This window comes from Pleurodeles waltl, chromosome 6 (assembly GCF_031143425.1).
Source record: "Pleurodeles waltl isolate 20211129_DDA chromosome 6, aPleWal1.hap1.20221129, whole genome shotgun sequence".
NCBI classification, from domain to species: Eukaryota; Metazoa; Chordata; class Amphibia; order Caudata; family Salamandridae; genus Pleurodeles; species Pleurodeles waltl.
The window spans coordinates 57530276-57543254 of record NC_090445.1 but is presented as its reverse complement, the minus strand read 5'-3'; positions in this window follow the sequence as shown (position 1 = coordinate 57543254).

The following is a 12979-nucleotide window of genomic DNA, read 5'->3' as shown; positions in this document are numbered from 1 at the left end:
GTAGCCTCTGCACCCTGGCCGAGGCCCCCTCGCTACTGGGTCCAAATGTACTGCAGGAGGAAGACCCACCTAAGACAAAACACGACCTACTGCCATCCTCAGCTGTAGCAGAAGAATGTGCACCCCACAGGAAATGGCACGCTTCGTAAACCCTCTGCCAGAGAGGGTTGCCAGGAGCGAGCGGCCCTGCTACAGTAGTTCCAGGGAAGGGACAGTGCCTCCGACCAGGACAAGGATTGAATGCAGCCTCTGCCCCCCTGTGAGACCCCTGTGACCTCCATTAGACTACACAGTGACACTCCCCTCCCCTTTTCTTGTGTGCCCGGAGAGGCTAAGTGCGATGGGCATTCATGGTTTGCTTTTCAGGTTTGCAGTGGAGCTCCGCTCTCTATTGTATTGGAAACTTGACACCACACTCACCTACAACGTGGACTACAACATGGACACCATACTTCTAGCTTATCATGTTGTTCCCAGGTGGGGAACTAACCAGCTGTACTGTTTATGTTTTTTTCTTGGTTTTCTAGTTCTGACAACTCACATTAGAATAGGTACTAGTCAGACATCACATAGCCAATGGAACACTGCACTAATTCTGATAAAGGATATACCTCATTCCTAGACTGTCAGCTCTCCCCCTTGTATGCTATGCTTAACGTCATTAGTCTTAATGTCTGAGGACTTAACTCCCTATGCAACAATTCCAGGGTGCCTACTCTCATTATGCATGGACATCAAGGGGTACACCTTCACAATAGCAAACATCTATACCCCCAAGAATCACCAAGAAGCCTTCATTAGGAATGCACTGCGGAGGGTATTGGCTACGCAGTTTACGGACATTATGGTTGGGGAAGATTTTAATCTAATCCCGACGCCTCCTTGAATAGATCGATGCAGCGGATGGGGCAGATGGGAGCGCTGTCGTCGGCCTGTAATCAGTGGTTTGCGGAGGTGGGTTAAACAGATGTTTGGCATTAACGCTACCCACTCACAAAGAGCTATACATTCTTTTCTGCTAATCAGTCCTATGCCAGGATCGACTAATACCTTGCCTCTCTGAGCTTAACAGCAGCAACCCCAGTGACAAGCTACAATAAGCTTTCGGATCACTCACCTATATCTATTATATTTGCTGCCTGCTGGGTCCCACAACGCAAAACACTGTGCCTGGCGCTTGAATCATGAGATACTACAACATGAGGCCAATGAGGTAGAGTTGACAAGGTCACTCTGAAAATTCTTGGCCACCAACAACTCCCCTGAGACTCCCATGGCATTGTTATGGGACACTCTGAAAGCTGTCATTCGAGGTCGCTTTATTGTTCTGGTCCTCGGATGAATAAAGACAGGAGAGACAAATGGTCCCAGCTGGAGGACAAAGTAAGGGACTTAGAGGATAAACATTAACGCACCGGCCCCCGCAGGGTGCTACGACGGCTCACGGCCACCCACAAGCAACTTAGGGCCCTGGACACTGACAAGGCAGAGTACGCTCTACTGCGTACACAGCACAGATACTATGGGGAGGTAACAAACCAGGCCGAATATTGGCATGCAGGCTACGGGCCCAAGCCCTCCAAAAAAGCATATTGGAGATCGAGGTTTCCCAGGGTGTGAAGGTCAATCAAGACATACATATAGCTGGTGCATTTTAGCACTTTTACCCCACCGCTTTATACAGCCGAAGCTTTGGACTCCAGAAATGCTGAATCCTACTTGGAGCAAGCACCTCTTACTCGTCTCTCCTCGGCGTACTCCTCCAGCTTAGATAGAGACATCCTGACCAACAACATCCTTATGGCCATGCAGCAACTGCAGCCAGGCAAGGTGCCAGGTCCAGATGATTAGATGGCAGATTTTTACAAAACCTTTGCACCCATTCTGGCTCACTTATACAACTCATTTAGTGCCCCTGGTACTCTTACTGGCACAATGCAATTAGCCACCTTTACATTCATTGCGAAACCAAGTATGAATCCCGCTCACTGTTCCTCATATCGACCCATCTCGTTGCTGAATGTAAATGCTAAGATTTTCACAAGTATCCTGGCGATGTGACTGGCCCCATATATGCAATACCTCGTAGACCCTAATCAGGCAGGGTTCATACCCGAATGCAACTGCAGCAATAACACAAAGCGTCTCTGCCATCTCATTGACAAGGCCCAGTGGTCTCGTATGCCAGCTATTCTGCTATCGGTCGATGCCAAAAAGGCATTTGATCTGGTCCACAGGTCATATCTCCAACGGGTCCTTGCTCGGTTGGGCCTGGGGCCGCGCTTCTGTCGCTGGATAGGCTGCAGTTATGCACACTCTAAAATTGCAGTTGTGGATTGATGTCACAACCATTTAATATAGTTGGGGGCATTTGACAGAGCTGCACCCTATCCCCCTTACTTTTTGCTCTATACATGGAGCCCTTCGCTGAGCGTATACGTTGGAACCGTCACATCGAGGGGCTATGGATGGCGGGCAAGCAGCACAAATTGGCACTCTAAGCCGATGATATGATGATACTATTGACGAAGCCTCTCACCTTCCTTCCTCCCTTGATGCACGAGATGGAGACATTCAGACAGGCTTCAGGCTTTAAGGTCAAACTCCAGAAATCTCATATTCTTAATCTTACTCTTCCCACAGCCGACCAGGCGCAAGCGAAACACCTCTTCCCCTTCACCTAGGTGCCCTATGATATTTCAGACGCCAGGCCGAACCGCAACCAACAACTACAATAAGCTACTAGCCACGGTCAAATCGGACCTCTCCTCCTGGAGGAGGCACACCTTCTCCTGGGCAGGGAGACGGGCTCCTCCCCAGGATCCTATATTGTTAGAAATGGGGTGTCTAGTTGGCAGTCGGGTTGCACCCTGTCCAAGTAGGGACCCTCACTCTAGTCAGGACAAGGGAGATACCCCTTGGTAGCTTGGCACGAGCAGTCAGGCTTATCTCAGAAGCAATGTGTAAAGCATTTGCACTTAGCACACAGTAACACAGTGAGAAAACTACAAAAGGACACCACACCTGTTTTAGAAAAATAGCCAATATTTATCTATATAAAAGGAGACCAAAACGAGAAAAAAGCAATATACAGTAATTAAGATATTAATTTTGCTAGAATTAACTAAAAATACAGTTCCTTGAAGTTGATAGCTCCATCTGGGGCTATCATGGTGTTGTGAACAACAAATCCAACAGTTTAGGTTGGCCGCTCCGTCGCAGGCCAGCTACAGTGTTGGGAAGACCTGCAAACAGTACCTTGGAAATGCAGGGCGTCATGATCCTCGCGATGAGATCCGGAGAGCGGTGTCGCTGGTGTTGCAGGCGTCGGTTCTGGAGGTCGGTGCGGGGGTCATTGGGCCCTTGAAGTCACACGCGTTGCAGGTCGAAATCCGGGCTGATAAAATCAGGAGCGCTGGAATGGATGGCTTTGGGGCTGCAACGTGAAGTACTCACAGGTAGTGGCTTGGAGACAGCATCCAATGACCTCACTGAGACCAGGGTAGGTCACGGTGCAGGCCAGTGGTGTCGTTGGCAGGGTCGCAGTGGTTTTTCTTCCTGTTCAAAACACACAGTTCCCAGTGCTGTAGGCCGATGAAACTAAAGTCTTTTGTGTCTCTGAGACTGCCAACAGGAGACAAGCTCTACTCTAAGCCCTTGGAGAACTCTCTCAAGCAGGAAAGACAGCAAGGTTCACCCTTTGCTCTCTTTTCAGGCATATTCAGCAACTGCAGGCCAACCCAGCAAAGCAACACAGAAAAGGGGCAGTGTAGAAGGCTGGCCTGGCTTATAGTGGGTACCAATGGTACTTACAACTTGTGCCAGGTCCAGTTATCCCTTATTAGTAGATTAGTAGTGTTCTAGCAGCTTAGACTGATAGAGGTAGCTATAGCAGAGCAGCTTAGGCTGAACTAAGAGACATGCAAAGCTCCTACTATACCACTTGTATTATATAGGTACTATATCATGAGAAAGACAATACTCAAAGTTACTAAAAATAAAGGTACTTTATTTTAGTGACAATGTGCCAAAAATATCTCAGAGGATATACTCCCTTAGAAGGTAAGTAAAATACACAAAATATACACACAAACCAAAATCAGGTAAGTAAAACAGTCAGAAAGTAGTGCAAACCCAATAGAATACAATAGGATGCAAGAGGCCTAGGAGCAATAAAAACCATATAATAAGAAAGTGGACTGCGAACCACAACTGGACCTCTAGGCTAGTGTAGTGTGTAGAGGGTCAATGGGAGTGTAAGAAAACACTAAGGGTGTCCAAGATACCCCACCAAAGACCCTGCAAAGTAGGAGTAAAGTACCACTATTTCCCCAGAAACACACTCAAGAAGTGATAGAGGATTTTGCAAAGACCACAATAGACTGCAAAGCACTGAAGACGGATTCCTGGACCTGAGGACCTTCAAAGGAAGGGGACCACGTCCAAGAGTCGTGAAAGTGTCCAAGGTGGGGCAGGAGCGTACTAAACCCCAGATGAAGATGCAAAATGGCTGCCTCTGGATGGAAGAAGCTGAAGATTCCACAACAACGAAAGGTGCTAGGAACTTCTCCTTTGTGCAGAAGATTTCCCACGGAGTGCTGGAGGATGCAGAGTTGTTTCCTTGGCAAAATAATGCAAACAAGCCTTGCTAGCTGCAAGAGTCACAGTTGAAGAAAAAGCGTGCTGCCTGGGCCCAGGAAGGACCAGGATGTCGCCACTTGGGAGAGGAGATAGAGGGGGCCCTCAGCAACGTAGACAGCCCATGAACAAGAAGGTAGCACCCGCAGAAGCCCTTGAACATGGGTTCAAGAAGTCTAAACACGGCAATCATCTCAACACTGCAAAAGAGGGTCCCACGACACCGGAGATCAACTGAAGGAGCTGAGCATCGCAAGACAGACTGCTGGGGACCTAGGCTTGGCTGTGCATGCAGGATTTCGTGGAAATGTGCACAGAAGCCCTTGTAGCTGCAGTTCACGCGGTGCACAGGATTACTGTCTGGGGAGGGGAAGCAAGGACTTACCTCCTCCAAATTTGGACAGTTGGACAACTGTACAGTCTGGGTCACTTGGGTCCACCACCTGTGTTCCAGGGGCCACGCTCATCAGGATGAGAGGGGTCCCAGAGTACCGGTGACACTGAAGTTTGGTGCCTGCTGAAGCAGGGGGAAGATTCCGTCGACCCACGGGAGATTTCTTCGTGGCTTCCAGTGCAGGATGAAGACAGGCAGCCCCCAGAGCATGCACCACCAGGAAACAGTTGAGAAAGCCAGCAGGATTAGGCGCTACAATGTGGCTGGTAGTTTTCTGGCTACTTTGTTGCAGTTTTGCAGGCGTCTCGGATCAGTCAGTGGTCGATCCTTGGCAGAAGTCGACGAGAGAGGTGCAGAGTAACTATGGTGAATTCTTGCAAGTTGTTATCTGAGGAAAAGCCCACTGGATAGACCCTAAATAGCCCTCAGAGGAGGATTGACCACCTAGTCAGGTAAGCACCTATTAGGAGGGGTCTCTGACGTGACCTGCTGGCACTGGCCACTCAGAGGCCCCCAGCGTGCCCTCACACCTCTGGATCCAAGATGGCAGAGGTCTGGGGCACACTGGAGGAGCTCTGGGCACCACCCCTGGGCTGATGATGGACAGGGGAGTGGTCACTCCCCTTTCCTTTGTCCAGTTTCATGCCAAGCAGGGACTGGGGGTTCCCTAAACCACTGCAGACCGGCATATGCAGGAGGGCACCATCTGTGCCCTTCAAAGCATTTCCAGAGGCTGGGGTGGCAGCAGTGGTAGCTGCAGAGAAAACCCCAGAGAGCTGGTTTGGCAGTACCCAGGGACCAAAGAGGAGCCCCGGGGGTGCATGGAATTGGTCACCCCAATACCACATTTGGAATGGGGGAGACAATTCCATGATCTTAGACATTTTACACTGCCATATTCGGAGTTACCATTGTAAAGCTGTTACATATAGGTATTGTGTAATGGTGTCCCCGCACTCGCAAAGTCCAGGGAAATGGCCCTGAACTATGTGGGGGCACCTTTGCTAGAGCAAGGGTGCTCTCGCACTTAGTAACGTTGCACCTAACCTTCAGCAAGTGAAGGTTAGACATATAGGTGTCTTATAACTTACTTAAGTGCAGTGAAAATGGCTGTGAAATAACGTGTGCGTTATTTCACTCAGGCTGCAGTGGCCGTCCTGTGTAAAGGTTTGAGCTCCCTATGGGCTGCAGCCCATAGGGATCCCCTGGAACCCCAATACCCTGGGTACCTAGGTACCATATACTAGGGAATTATAAGGGTGTTCCAGTGTGCCAAATGAAATTGGTAAAAGTGGTCAATAGCCTATAGTGACAAATATAAAGGCAGAGAGAGCATAAGCACTGAGGTTCTGATTAACAGAGCTTCAGTGACACAGTTAGTCACTACACAGGTATACACATTCAGGCCACAAACTATGAGCACTGGGGTCCTGGCTAGCAGGATCCCAGTGAGACAGGCAAAAACAAACTGACATGTATGTAAAAATGGGGGGAACATGCCAGGCAAGATTGTACTATCTTACAGGAAGTACTCCTCCTCCAGCTCTTCAGCTCCTCTCCTTGGCAGAGGTTCCTCTTGATCCAGAAATATTCTACAAGTCTGGGGTTCTGGGTACACTACTTATACCCCTTTCTACCTTTGAAGTAGGCATACTTCTCTGTTTTTCACAAGATCCTGTCTTGCCCAGGCCTGGCCCCAGGCACACTCCAAGGGGTTGGAGACTGCATTGTGTGAGGGCAGACACAGCCCTATCAGGTGTTAGTGACCACTCCTCCTTCCACTCTAGCCCAGATGGCCCATCAGGATATGCAGGCTACACCCAAGCTCCCTTTGTGTCACTGTCTAGAGGGAATCACAACAGCCCAACTGTCAGTCTGACCCAGATGTGGAATACATAAGCAGTCAGAGGCACAGACTGGTTTAAGCAAGAAAATGTCCATTTTCTAAAAGTGGCATTTTCAAACAAACAATTTAAATACCAGCTTTACCAAAAGATGTATTTTTAAATTGTGAGTTCAGAGACCCCAAACTCCACATCTCTATCTCCACTCAAAGGGAAACTGCACTTTAAGGATAATTAAAGGCAGCCCCCTTGTTAACCTACGAGAGAGATAGGCTTTGCAACAGTGAAAAAACTAATTTGGCAGTATTTCACTGTTAGGACATATACAACACATCAGTACATGTCCCAACTTTAACATACACTGCACCTTGCCCTTGGGGATACATAGGACCTACTTTAGGGGTGCCTTACATGTGGGAAAAGGGAAGGTTTGGGCCTGGTAAATGGGTACACTTGCCAGGTTGAATTGGTAGTTTAAAACTGCACACACAGACACTGCAGTGGCCGGTCTGAGATATGTTCACAGGGCTACTCATGTGGGTGGCACAATCAGTGCTGCAGGCCCACTAGTAGCATTTGATTTACAGACCCGGGGCACCCCAGGTGCACTTTACTCGGGACCTACCAGTAAATCAAAAATGCCAATTGTAGGAAAGTAGCCCTTTTTCTAGCTTGGTTACCCCCACATTTTCACTGTTTGTCAATGTGTTTGACTGTGTTCACTGGGATCCTGCTAACCAGGACCCCAGTGACTGTGCTCTCTCCTCTAAATTTGGTTGCTGGTAACGTTTTATCCCCACAAGTGGCATACAGGTGCCCCCATGTAAGTTCCTAGTATATGGTACCTAGGTACCCATGGCACTGGGGTTCCAGGTGATTCCTATGGGATGCAGCAGTTATTCTGCCACCCATGGGGAGCCCATGCAAAGGGTTCTGCAGGCCTGCCCTTGCAGTCTGTGTGAACCTGGTGCACACACCCTTTTTCACTACAGGTCACTGCACCAGGTCACTGTAAGTCACCCCTATGATAGGTCCTCTCAGCCCAGAGGGCAGGTACCTGTGTGTGAGGGCACCCCTGCACTAGCAGAGGTGCCCCAACAAACTCCAGACCCATTTTACTGGACTTTGTGCGAGCGGGGATGACATTTTCTGTGTGTACTCGACATCGGTCACTACCTATGTCCAGCCACATATTGGTAACTCCGAACCTGGGTATGTTTGGTATCAAACATGTCGGAATCATGTTCCAAAACTGTTGCAAGTATTGGAAGTATGATTCAATGCACTCTGGGGGCTCCTTAGAGGACTCCCAGCATTGCTACCACCAGTCTTACTGGGTTTTCCCGGCAGCCCAGCTGCTATCACCCCTCAGAAAGGTTTCTGCCCTCCTGCTGCTTCAACTGATGAAGCCCAGGAAGACAGAACAAATGATTTCCATTGGGAGACAGAGGTAACACCCTCTCTCTCTTGAAATAGGTGTGACTGGCTTGGGAGGGGTAGCCTCCCCAAATCACCGGTTTGCTTTGAAGGGCACATTTGGTGCCCTCCGTGTATAAACCAGTCCACACCAGTTCAGGGACCCCCAGTTCCTGCTCTGGCATGAAACTGGACAATGGAATGGGGAGTTGCTACTTCCCTGTGCATCACCACTCCAGGGGTGGTGCCCAGAGCTCCTCCAGAGGGTCCCTGGGTTCTGCCATCTTGATTCCAAGGTTGGCAGGGAACTCTAGGAGCATCTGAGTGGCCAGGCCAGGCAGGTGCTGTCAGAGGCACCCTCTGATAGGTAGTTACCAGGTTAGGTGACCAGGTCCCCTCTTTAGGCTATATAGGGTCTTCCTCTGGAGTGGGTCCTCAGATTCAGCTTGCAAGATTCCAGCAGGACTCCTCTGCAACTTTCAGTTTGACTTCTGGTCTCCGGACCTGCGACTGGAACCTCCAGGACCCGAAAAGCTGCTTCCAAGAAGAAAGGACTCTTCAGCATCATTGTTCCCAGGGCTCCTGCCAGCTTTGCAACAATTTGCTCACAGTGCATCCTCAGAAGACTGCAACTCTTCAGCCTGCACAAGAAGAAGAAGGAATCTCCCTTGGAGTGAAGGAGTCATTCCCCTGCAACCGCAGGCACCTATGACAAGTGACGACCTGCTGTGTGGATCACCTCTCCTGCTGAGCTGTGTGGATCCTGTATTGCAGGTGGTGGTCCAGAGTAGTCCTCTTGGTCTTCTCTGGCAGCTGTCCAACTTTGGTGGAGGTAAGACTTTGCCTTCCCAGGCAGGACAGTACCCCCGTACACTGCATCTCTTGCAGCTGCCAAGGCTTGTTTGCATCGTCTCCAAGGGATCTTCAGGCAACGTGTAGCTTCCACCCCCAGCACTCCATCCTGAAAAGCACAGCCTCCTGCTTAGTTCTCCTGCAGGGTGGGATCCACTTTTGTAGTGCTGTGTCGACTCATTCTGCGACTCCTGTGTCCCTGTCCTGTGGGACTCCTGTGGGTGCTGTCTCTGCTCCTGTGGACTCTCTGCGATGCTGAGGGTCCCCTGTGACTCCCCCTGCTGGGTTGAGTGGTCCTGGGCATTGCTGGTCCCCGGCAGCACCTCTTTTTCACTAACCGTGAGGTTGCCTTTGACAAGGCTTGTTGGTGGAAATCCTGCACTGACACCCATCTGCCATCCAGTGTGGGGCACTGTTTGCACGCATCAGGAACTCTTCTTCACCTTCTGTGCTGCAGTACTGACCTGTCTTCCTTCTTCATTGACCAACTCTAAAAGGTACCTCTGGGTGGGTAGTATCTCCTATTCTCCCTGGACTCCACAGACACTTCTGGACTTGGTCCTCTTTCTCCACAGGTCTCCATCTTGGGTAATCCACAGCTGATTCCTTGCAGGCTGTTCTGGGTGACTTCGTTTTCTTCTTGTCATCCTTAGGGGTGGTTTTGGGGAACACCTGCATCCACAGCTGGGTAGGTAGTACCTCCTACTCCTGCTGGACTCCACTGTGACTCTTGGACTTGGTCCTCTCTTTCCACAGGTCTTCTTTCTTCAGGAATATACTGCTGGTTTTCTTGCAGTCTTCTCTGGGTGTCTTCTTTTTCTCCTTTTGGGTGGTTCCAGTGTTTTACTCCTGCATTCCTGGTTGCTGGGGGTGGGGGGCACTGTGTTACTTACCTTTGTGGTTTTCTAGTACTCCCAGCTGCCCTCTACACATTTTACTTACCTAGGTGGGGGTCCCTTGTTCACATTCCATTTTTTAGTATATGGTTTGTGCTCCCCCTAAGATCACTATTGCTTTTTGCTATTTTACACTGTTTTCCAACCTTTTTATGCCTCTTACTGTTTATTATTGCATATATATATAGTGTATTTACTTAACTCCTATTAGTGGGTTGCCTCTCTAGTCATTTCTGATACTGTGTTCCAAAAATAAAGTACCTTTATTTTTGTACAACCTAGTGTTTTCTTTCTTGTGTGTAAGTACGGTGTGACTGTAGTGGTATTGCATGAGCTTTGTGTGTCTCCTAGATAAGCATTGGCTGCTCATCCACAGCTACCTTTGGAGAGCCTGGCTTCTAGACACTGCCTACACTTCCCTGAGAGGGGATACCTGGACCTGGTATAAGGTGTAAGTGCCATAGGTACCCACCACACACCAGGCCAGCTTCCTTCATCTAGTCTGTGTTTTGCAGATCTGCGCCAGCACTTGACTGATAGTAAGCTAACTGACCCCAGGAAGCTTGATATGGAGGCAGACTGCTGGGTGAGTAACAAGGTCCACAAGAAGGTGTATGTGGGAGACTCAGCCAAGGGTGGGCAGGGTCCCAAACAGATGAAGGAGGGGGTGGTCAAGGGAGAGACAGGCAGGTCCCTGGATAAGGGGGGAAAAAGGGTCCCATGTCCCTTCTGACAGGAAGGAGGGCAGTTCTGGTGGGCGGCGGCCCAGGGCACCCCATTTTCAACCTCAGTGCTTTGAGTGTTCCCAGTTAGGACACAAGCAAGGGGACTCTGTCTGTGCTAGGAAAAACCCCACTGGTGGTCCCTCTACAGGGCTAGCCAATGTGGCCTTAGGGGGAGGTAACCCCCAGGGGCAGGTCATAGACCATGCCATGATATCCCTTAGTTGGGAGGTAGACTCAGAGGGTGAGTTGGTGATCCCTGAGGGTGGGAGTCACAACTTCCACGAGGTGACAGTGAATTGGGTCCCAGTAACTGCTCTGAGGGACAGTGGACTAGCCATACCATGATGGTGGACAGCCTTGTCTCCCCAGAGCAGTACACTGGCCAGGTCTGTAGGGTGACACCAGCCCATGGGCATGACTTCTTCCGCCTCATGGCCCTGGTATCCCTAGAGTGCATTGGGGACGTGACCAAGAGGATGGTCATAGTTTGTCCCCAGGCAAAGGCAAATTTGTGTTTGGAGGAAAAGAGGTGCTGACGGGGACCAGCAAGGTGCCATTGCAGCCTGTGTGAAAAGGTGCATGCACCCTTTCACTGCCATTACAGTGCACCAGGTCACTTATAAGTCACCCCATAGCAGGCCCTCCACCCTGAGGGCCAGGATGCAGAGTACCTATGTGTGAGGGCTCCCCTGCACTAGCAGAGGTACCCCCAGGACCTCCAGGACCATTTCCCCAGACTTTTACTGGACAAAGGTCACTACCTATGTCCAGCTACATAATGTGCTTTTGCAAGCATTAGTTGTATGATTCCATGCACTCTGGGGGGCATTACAGCCTTCTGAGGTTTTCCAGGCCGCCCCAGCTGCTGCCACCTCTCAGACAGGTTTCTGCCCTCCTGGTGCTCAAGCAGCTCGAGCCCAGGAAGGTAGAACAAAGCATTTCCTTTGGGAGCGGTGTAGGAGGCTGGCCGGGTTTGTAGTGAGTACCAAAGGTACTTACATCTTATACCAGGTCCAGTTATCCCTTATTAATGAAATGTAGTCTGCATCTAGAAGCCAGGCTGTCTAGAGGTATCTGTAGGCAGAGCAGCCAAGGCTGAACTAGGAGACATGCAAAACTCTTGCAATACCACTGTGTTACACAGTACTTACACACATGAAAGACAATACTCAGTGTTACAAAAATAAAGGTACTTTATTTTAGTCACACAATGCCAAAAATATTTTGGAGACTATGCTCCCTTAGAAGGTAAGTAACTTACCCAATATATACACTAGTAACCAGAAACAGGTAAGTACACAGTAGGAAAACAGTGCAAATGGTGAAAATCACAATAGGTTGCAATGGTCCAAGGGGAAAAACAAATCATATACTAAAATAGTGGAACGGGAAAGTCAGTTTCCTACCTAGGCAAGTGTAGTGTTTAGAGGGGCACTGGGAGTGTAAGAAAACACCAAAGGTAAGTACTGTACACCACTCCAGAGCCCAGGAAAGCAGGAGTAAAACACAGCAAGTTTCCTAAAACACACTGGAATTCGTGATAGAAGATAATGCAAGAACCAGAAGAGACTGCAAAACACCAATGATGGATTCCTGGACCTGAAGACTTGTGGAAGAAGGGGACCAAGTCCAAGAAGCACTGAAGAGTCCAGGGAGAATAGGAGCCCCTGCTAACCCGGATGAAGGTGCAAAAGAAAAACCACTGGTGAGTAGACAAAGTCAGTATTGCACCAAAGAAGACAGATGCGGGTTTGTGGTTGGTGCAGAAGATGTCCCACGCCAGATGGATGAATGCAGTCTGATTTGCATCGCTGGATTCCACCAACAAGCCTTGGCACATGCAAAGCTCGCTGTTAGTGGAAAATGGTGCTGCCCGAGACCAGGAGAGATCTGGTGGCCTCTACGCAGGAGGGGGAGGCAGAAGGGGCTCTTAGCTACTCAGAGAGCCCTCAGAAGACCAGGCAGTGTGCACAGGAGTCCCACAGCATGGGGGCAAAGAAGGTGCAAAAGGAGACCCACGCAGCACTACAACAAGCCTTGGCAGCTGCAAAACACGCAGTGCATGGGGGTACTGTTTTGCGTGGGGAAGCAAGCTCTTACCTCCACCAAAGTTGGACAGTAGAATGTCAGAACCATCGGGAACACTTCAGTCCACCTCCCATGATGCAGGATCCACGCAACCCATCAGGAGAGGGGACCCACGCCACCGGTCGT